We start from the raw sequence: 8,059 nt of genomic DNA, 5'->3' as shown, positions 1-8,059 counted from the left end.
CTTGGCCATTTTAATTTGGGGTTGCTGCTTTTTTAAGGTGAGTTAGAAAGGCGGTGCTCAGGGTAGATAACATGGGAAATGCTATATGCCTCCTGCTGCTCAATCTAGGTGTCTTTACTCAGAAGCAAGTCCCTCCTGCACAGTAGGGCTTGCCCCAGGGAAACACGCTTTGGGGCTACTATCCTAAACATGCTTATTAGACTGAGCACAGTGGAATGCAGGTAAAAGTCACATACATGGCACTGTGAAAAAGAGAGCTCTTACATGACCAAGTTTCTCGGAGTACTGTCACGTCACCATTAACTTGTGATCACCCAAAGTGCTGTAGTAGAGGGCCTCTGCTGAATTATCTCCCTGTCACTCTGAATTGTTGTGTAAGGCATGACTCATTTGCGCTCAAGCCTCTATAGCCTATCAATATCCTAGGGTAGTGACACAGTGCAAGACCTTTGTCCAATTTCGGATTGATCGTCAAGACTTTGATGCCATAAAGCAGCTAGAGATCTCCATTAATCTTCTGCACCAATAGTTTTATCTTTCATGAAGTAAAATTGATTCCCTTATCTCAGCTGGTGAGGATGCAAGACCAAACGTCTGCCTTGATTCACTGCCCAGACAAAGCCTGTGAAAGGACAAAAATAACAGCTTCGGCTATGGCACACAATGCCGTCTTTGTTGTTCCTACTCATGAAGTACACATTTCATAACTCAAGGATGTCTAAAACCCCTTCACGTATTTTCTAACTGAGTTTGCTGAACATGTGAGGCACAGGAACATGCATGTTCCATCACACACGCATGAGTGGGTTGTGGCTTCTCACTTCCAGGGGTTCCTAGATGGGATAGATTATCTAGATTGATTGAAATCTGGCTTCAGGCTTGGACATGAGACAAGAGGCTCCCACCTTGGTGGACAACCTACACTGAGAACTGGACAGGGGAAGTGTGTCTCTGTAGTTTCTGCTGGACCTCTCAGTGGCTTTCTATGCCATTGACCATGGTAATCCTTCTGGGTCATCTCTCTGGGATGGGACTCGGTGGCACTGTTTCACGGTGGTTCCAGTCCTTCCTCAAGGGGAGAACCCAGAGGGTGGAGGTGGGACATTTGACACCCTGGCTGTTGGCCTGCGGTGTCCCTCAGGCTTCTGTTTTACCTCCATACTTCTAAAGATCTATCTGAAACTGCTGGAAGAGCTTGTCTGGGAGTTTTGAGGTTCAGTATCACCAGTATATGAATGATATCCAACTCCGTCTTTCCTTTACATCTAAACTTGAGGAAGCTGTTTTGGTTCTCGATCAATGTCTGGTGTGAGGAATGGACTGGATGAGGGTGAATAAACTGAAACTTAATCCAGATGAGACAGAGACACTCCAGGTCAGTCGAAAACACGATCAAAGAACAGGGTTGAAGCCTGTGCTGGATGGGGTTACACTCCCTTTAAAAACATAGGTGCACAGTTTGGGGATGCTCCTGGATTCATCTCTGAGCCTGGATGCCAAGATTTTGGTAGTGGCCAGCAGTGCCTTGTCCATAGTTAAAACTAGTCTATAAGCTGTGCCAGTTCTTTGAGAGGTCTGATCTGGCCATGGTGACCCATGCCTTCAGTTATATCTCAGCTAGATTTCTGTAACACACTCTACATAGGGCTGTCTTTGGAAAGTGTTTGGAAGTTATGGGGGGTTCCTACCACCCTCACAGACATACTTGGTGGGGACACAGGAGAGAGTTTTCTCTATTGCTGCTCCTAGACTCTGGAACTCCCTCACACAGGAGACCAAACAGGGCCCATCTTTGCTGTCCTTCTGCAAACAGACACATTATCTTTCTCTTCAGGCAATCTTTCCTTTAAATGCCTGGTTCACACACACTGTCATCAGTATGAAGGATCATGTTTTGAAGGGGAGACTCTCCACTATCCTCCCCATAGTTTGAGGATCCAAAGGGGTGGTGGGGAGGACAAGACACGTGAGATCACTTTCCACACACCTTTGCTCCACCAAGTCAGAAGAAATCTGAGCCACGCTATAGTAGATGTGGACCAAATTAGCTAGTACTGTAAAGGGCATGGCCATTCCCAGAGGGTAACACATTCCTATCCCACAACAGAAATGCCTCAGTGATCAGACCTGAAAATTAACCCCATATTTTCCTTCTGCTGACCAATCACCAAAAAAAGCACACAAGATGCAACATGCAAAGGTGAAAATATTGTTTTATTTATTCATTTATTTGCCATATTTACACCAGTGTGGTATAGAGTGATGGACTATGACTCGGGAGAACAGGGTTCGAATCCCCACTCAGTCATGGAAACTCACTAGGGGAGTGGATCTGGGAAAACCATTCCTTAAATATCTTGAAAGTCCTATTAGAGCCGTTACAAGTTGGTACCAACTTGACGACACGGAACACATACACACTTTTATAAACCATCGACCGGTTCAAAATAACTAATACCTAAAACCAGAACATAAAATAAAGGACAATAAATTAATCATAAACATATCATAGCACAAATTAGCTGAGTTCCTTTGCTATATACGTACAATGGACTGGAGAGTCCATTGTACATATAGAGCAAAAGAGCTCAGTTAATTTGTGCTATATTATGTAAATAGCAACCATCCTATCTGGGGGCATTCATTTCACCCAGTTACTACATGGACCTAAAGAGCCATTGCACCTACTATTATTGCTTTTGGACCTTGATTCCTGATAGTGGAGGAAGACTCTATAAAGGGCAGCCTTCTCTGTTCACATAGGTTCCCATGGAAGGTGAAGTTGATGGAGTTGTAACCCGTGTCATCTGAAAGGTACCAGTTTAGGAGCAGCAGCTCTAGCTACTACTGGAGACCAGCTTCCATCATATAAAAAGGCTCACAGGCTAAGAGCACATGGGGAGGGGTCAAAATCCCCTTTTCCTGAATTCTGAATTCTTGGCATTAAACAAAGTACAGATTTCGTACTGAATTATTCATCAAGTCATATTTCTATGAGATGAAAGGAGAAATCCTTTTATTTTACCCCTTCCAGGCGTCAATTTCAGAAGTGACGGCGCACCCAATTATTAAGTGCGAAGAAACGTCCCAGATTATAGGTAGGAATCAATGAGCAGGAGTAGCTGTTTTAAAATCCTATTAGCTTAATGAATCACACTTACGAAGGCACTAATAATTATATTATAAAAAGGCAGTCAGAGCAATGTAAAATCACCCATCATATAATATTCAGCATGTCAACTTTATTGCTACAATTACTGGAATTTAATAGAGAAATATGACACAGAGAGGAATTAGTGGAGATAAAAGAGCAGAGTAGATTAATTTAATAAGGGACCGCATTAAGCAAGAAATCACAATTGTTCATTTGAATGCATAAGAACACCTGTTTGTCTCATTTACACAAATAATTGGTTAATAATTGACTAAAGTAGCCCTTAATAGGAATTCAGGACTTTTTCCTGCATCAGAAAGGTGAGCTGTAGAGAAATGTGACTTAACAAGATATTGGTTTCTACTCTTATTTGATAAGCAAATGAATGAAACAGGCTTCTTAAGCTACCACACATCACTCTGTGAGGGCTGCTATGCATAGGGCAGGGCAGGGAAAGGCTTTGCTCATGCAAATGTTATGGCCTACAGCTCTCACTAGCCCACTTAGCATGGCCAGTGGCAAAGGAATGTGGAAGTTGTAGTCTGAAACATTTAGAGCAGTGGTTCCCTACTTTGGATCCCAAAGAGCTAACTCTTGGACTAAAACTCCCGGAAGCCTGTGCCACTAGCTGTGCTGGCCAGTAGTTCAAGACTGGAGCCCCCTGATCTAGAGAGTGGGGTGGGCTGAAGGTTGTTGCGATTTTCCACTGGCTGGAACATTAAACAAAACAGGTCTATTAGAAGAAAGACAGACTGAAAATGCCAAGGGCAGAGTATGCTTAAAGGACCTAGGTTGGGGGGGAGGAGTTTCTTTAATCCCAACATTAGTCAGAATTCTGCATAATACCTTGTGGTTTGCCCCCTCAAGCATAAAAGCTTGTTTTTGCACAATCTTACTAGCCAAGATGTCTTCTTCACTAATTAATAATCTTAGAAATGCAGAGCTATGAATCCTTGAGTCCAGACTTTGTCAAGAAGGCACAATGGGGAATTGAACTCCCAGCGTCTGGCTCCACAGCCGATGGCTGAACCACAGAGTTATCTTGCAGTTTTGCCCAACCTTTGTGTCTATAACGCTGAGAGACAAAGAGTCACCTCATAAACTTGGGCAAGCATGAATCTGAGTCCCAAATGCAAAAGATTAATTTTTAGAACCGCATATTGTGAAAGCCTAAGTATGGGGGTTTGGGGGGGGGGAGAAAGGTATTAGCATAAGCGAGACAAGAAATGCCATGTAATTGCCTGCCAGATTTATCAGTATTTCATTCTGTGATTCCCATCCTCCATTTGCTTCATTGACTTCTAATAACATTTGCCTTTCTTCCTGAAGTGAAATGATGTTAGCATGACAAATATAAGAAAAGAAACTGGTTCAGTGAATTATGAGGGTGATTTCTGGGGAGCTTTCACGTGTTCCTTTTAAATAGCACCTCATTTCTAGGAATAAGGCTCCCCAGTGACCTTCGCTTCTGAGTTTCAAAGACAGCTGTAGTTAAAAGTGAGAAACTTTCTGTTAGATTTAAACAGATGTGAAGAAGAGGGCAACAGAATGTACAGAAGAAAGACAGAGCTGAAAAAAGAGAAAGGTGGTTTTAAGTGTGCAAGAGAACTGTAACTTTCCACTATCCGAACACAATTTTTCAGACCAAACATAGCCTATCTGTTTCTGGTCAATTCACACCTTAGAAAGCACATGTGGAGAGTGAGATCTGTGTAAATTCACCAATGTAGATTTTGTGTGTGCATTATTTTCTCTCCATTGTCTTGCACAATGTAAGGCATTGGGGGAGAAAGCACTGTAGCACCATAGTGAAGGATGTCTGTGCAGGACTGGGGAGACCCAGAGGCAAATCCCATCTCTGCTAAGAGGTTTGCTATGGAAGCTTGGACCAGTCTCTCCATTTCTAACTTTAAGCTGGGGAAAATATGGCTCTTTAGATGCCATCAGAGGCCAGCTTCCGTGAGCCGCAAACAATTAGGTTAAGGATGGAGGGTGATGAGAACAGTGTTGGTTGGTTGGTTGGTTGGTTGGTTGGTTGGTTGGTTGGTTGGTTGGTTGGTTGGTTGGTTGGTTGGTTGGTTGGTTGGTTGGTTGGTTGGTTGGTTAAATTTTTATCCCACCCATCTAGTGGCCAATCTTATAACACCATACTATCAACATTAATAAAATTCAATAATAAAATTCAAGAGTAAACACCGAGTCAAAACAGCAAACAGAAAAGACCCAATCTCATTGTCTCTTTTGTAATCTCTGAATTATCGGGAGAGCCACAGGTTTCCAGCCCCTGGCCGCACCTAATACAAAGGTTTCTCATGAGTTCAATACTGGGGGTGAGTGAAGTAGAGAAAACCATGTACCTAACCCTAGCCCAAGATAATTTATTTTGAGAAGTAAAATATAAAACAGCACACCTTGCCATCACTATGCTACATACAGAAGCCAACCACATGGATATTGGGATCATACGGTTGAGTAGTAAGCCATAGCTCTCTAAATTTGTCACTTTCGCTGTCTTCGCCAAAATCCTTTTAAAAAAAAGTCTTGTGTAATTAACATTGAAGAAAATATGTTGACATTATTGAAAGTAAATTTGTACTAAGAATTTGCTCAAAAGCTTTGATCTCTTGGCACTGGGCCAACACACTTTAAAAAAAAACATTCTGCCAGGCATTGAAAGGTTTTGTTGTCTTAGCATTCATAACAGTTTAATTCAACTGATGTTGACAATAAAGTTGGGGGGGGGAGGATAGAGGCCTGTTCCTGGGGATGCCTTTGTGTTTGCATAAAATCCAGTGGGGCTAGCAGTTACGCACTTGTAGAGTTAGTACAACAGTGGTACGTATCCGATGTAGTTTTGTGCAAGTGGTTGTGAAACGAGATGGGTAAACAGGTTTTCAACTAACTGCACAACTGGTAATTCAAGTTTTTATTGATTTGATTTGATTTGATTTATTTATTTATTTATTTATTTATTTATTGGACTTATATACCGCCCCATAGCGCTACAAGCACTCTCCGGGCGGTTTACAATTTAATTATACAGGCTACACATTGCCCCCCCCCCAGCAAGCTGGGTACTCATTTTACCGACCTCGGAAGGATGGAAGGCTGAGTCAACCTTGAGCCGGCTACCTGGGATTTGAAGCCCAGGTCGTGAGCACAGTTTTAGCTGCAGTACAGCGTTTTAACCACTGCGCCACGAGGCTCTTATGCCTGATTTATGGTACACACCACCCCATTAGGGCAGGCACTACTCTGGGTGGTTTACAAGTTAATACTTAAAAATCCCACAGATTGCATATTATAATACATACAACAATATAGCAATTTTTAAAATATACAAAATTGAAAAGAGAAGAAAAGAAAAGAGAAAATAGCAGTATTAATAGCATCCAGGAGACTCAGTTGCTGAAGGCATCTTTGAATACTTCTGTTTTCAATGATTTTCTGAAAATAAGGAGGGAAGAAGCCTGTTGTTACTCCTTGGTAACCTATTCCAGAGACTGGGGGCCACCCCCAAGAAAGCCTGATTCTTCGTCTTCACCCTTCAGACTCCCTTGGTGTGGCCACTTGGTATGGATTGAGAAGAGTGGGTGAAACGGGTACCTGATTTCTGGGAGAAACATTTGGTCCCCAAGACAAGTAGCTTCACAAACATTTACACAACTGCTTGGGGAATGGTACAGTCCAAGACAACTGCACTAATGAAGATTTGCATTATCTGAAATTGGCTGAGTTTAGATCTGATTCAACTTCTATTTAGCTGTTTAGCCCCATATGATTACTTCCATTTGTTGTGCTATATTAACTCTATTTTATCCACTGAATTTGGGTTTCCATAGATAAACTCGGCATTAAATTTTAAGCAGACTGGCTCACACCCAGCTTCTTTTCATTCAAGGGAGACTTCTGGTCTGGTGTCAAATATTTGTTGGGGCAGAAGACAAATCTTGATTCTACCCACCCATCGTCTATTGCCCTGCTCAAAATCTACCCCAGATTATTAGAAGATACCCTGAAATAGTGGGGCTGGTAATGCTGGGAGCAACAGGGATTGTACTGTATAATTTCCTCCCCTCATCTGTTAGCATGCATGTCACTGCTGGCGCAAAAGAAGTGAGATCCAACCCACTGTTTCTAATTTTTAATACACTGTTAGTTACACTGAGAAGGTTTTTTTTAAGAGAATGATTTTTTTTTCAAAAAATGCAATGAATAAGTCAGCAGTACGTGGCACTACAACTGCTTTCCACAACATGGAGCACTATTCTAGCGTGTTTGCTGAGAGGAACGTCCCACAGTGTCCAGCAGGATTTATGCCTACTTAAAGACAGAGAAGAATTGAGCCCTGGTATGTAGGTGCACAAATGTGTAGTAACATCCCCAAGTCGTACTGGCAGGAAAACGTTGCTCCCAACCTCCACTGCAAGCCAATGGATTTCAAGAAGAGAAGCATATTAAAATATAGATTATTTTCTAAAACAGCCCAAGGCTTACCTATAGTAAAATAATTAAGAGGCGCTTCACTTCTATAACGAGAGTGCTGCATTCGTGTATTTTCCCCTCTAGGTCTTCCTCAGATGCATCTCGCCTCTTTATCATTGATCCCCAGTCATGGCATTATCTGCTCCCAACTGGGTTTGATACTTCGCCTGTAACAGAGGAAATAACTGTTTATATGCATGATAGACTTACAGTCTAACATAATTAATGTCATTCTGAAATGTGCACTCGGGGGGGGGGGGGTACTAACACCATTTGGTGGAAATATGAAAAAGCATGCCATCAGCAACTGAAGTAGGTTTATCATTTTCCCAGATGAGAATTTACTGGTTGGGGAGTTGGGGGTTGCAGAAGTTCTGGTAATTATTTGCAACTGCAACATCATTAAATAATTAAGTAATC

At 42.1% G+C, this 8,059-nt stretch overlaps 1 long non-coding RNA gene across 1 annotated transcript; it reads right to left on the bottom strand.

The window, feature by feature from the left end:
• Window positions 1-6,448: 6,448 nt before the first annotated feature.
• LOC144584306 (uncharacterized) lies at window positions 6,449-7,802 on the bottom strand. Its single transcript, XR_013538470.1, has 2 exons — window positions 7,652-7,802; window positions 6,449-6,601 (listed from the first exon to the last, which is right to left on the bottom strand). It is a non-coding gene; the product is annotated as an uncharacterized LOC144584306 (long non-coding RNA).
• Between the last annotated feature and the right edge of the window lie 257 nt (window positions 7,803-8,059).

Source organism: Pogona vitticeps, chromosome 1 (genome assembly GCF_051106095.1).
Source record: "Pogona vitticeps strain Pit_001003342236 chromosome 1, PviZW2.1, whole genome shotgun sequence".
NCBI lineage: Eukaryota > Metazoa > Chordata > Lepidosauria > Squamata > Agamidae > Pogona > Pogona vitticeps.
This window is presented reverse-complemented; position numbering and strand designations above follow the sequence as displayed.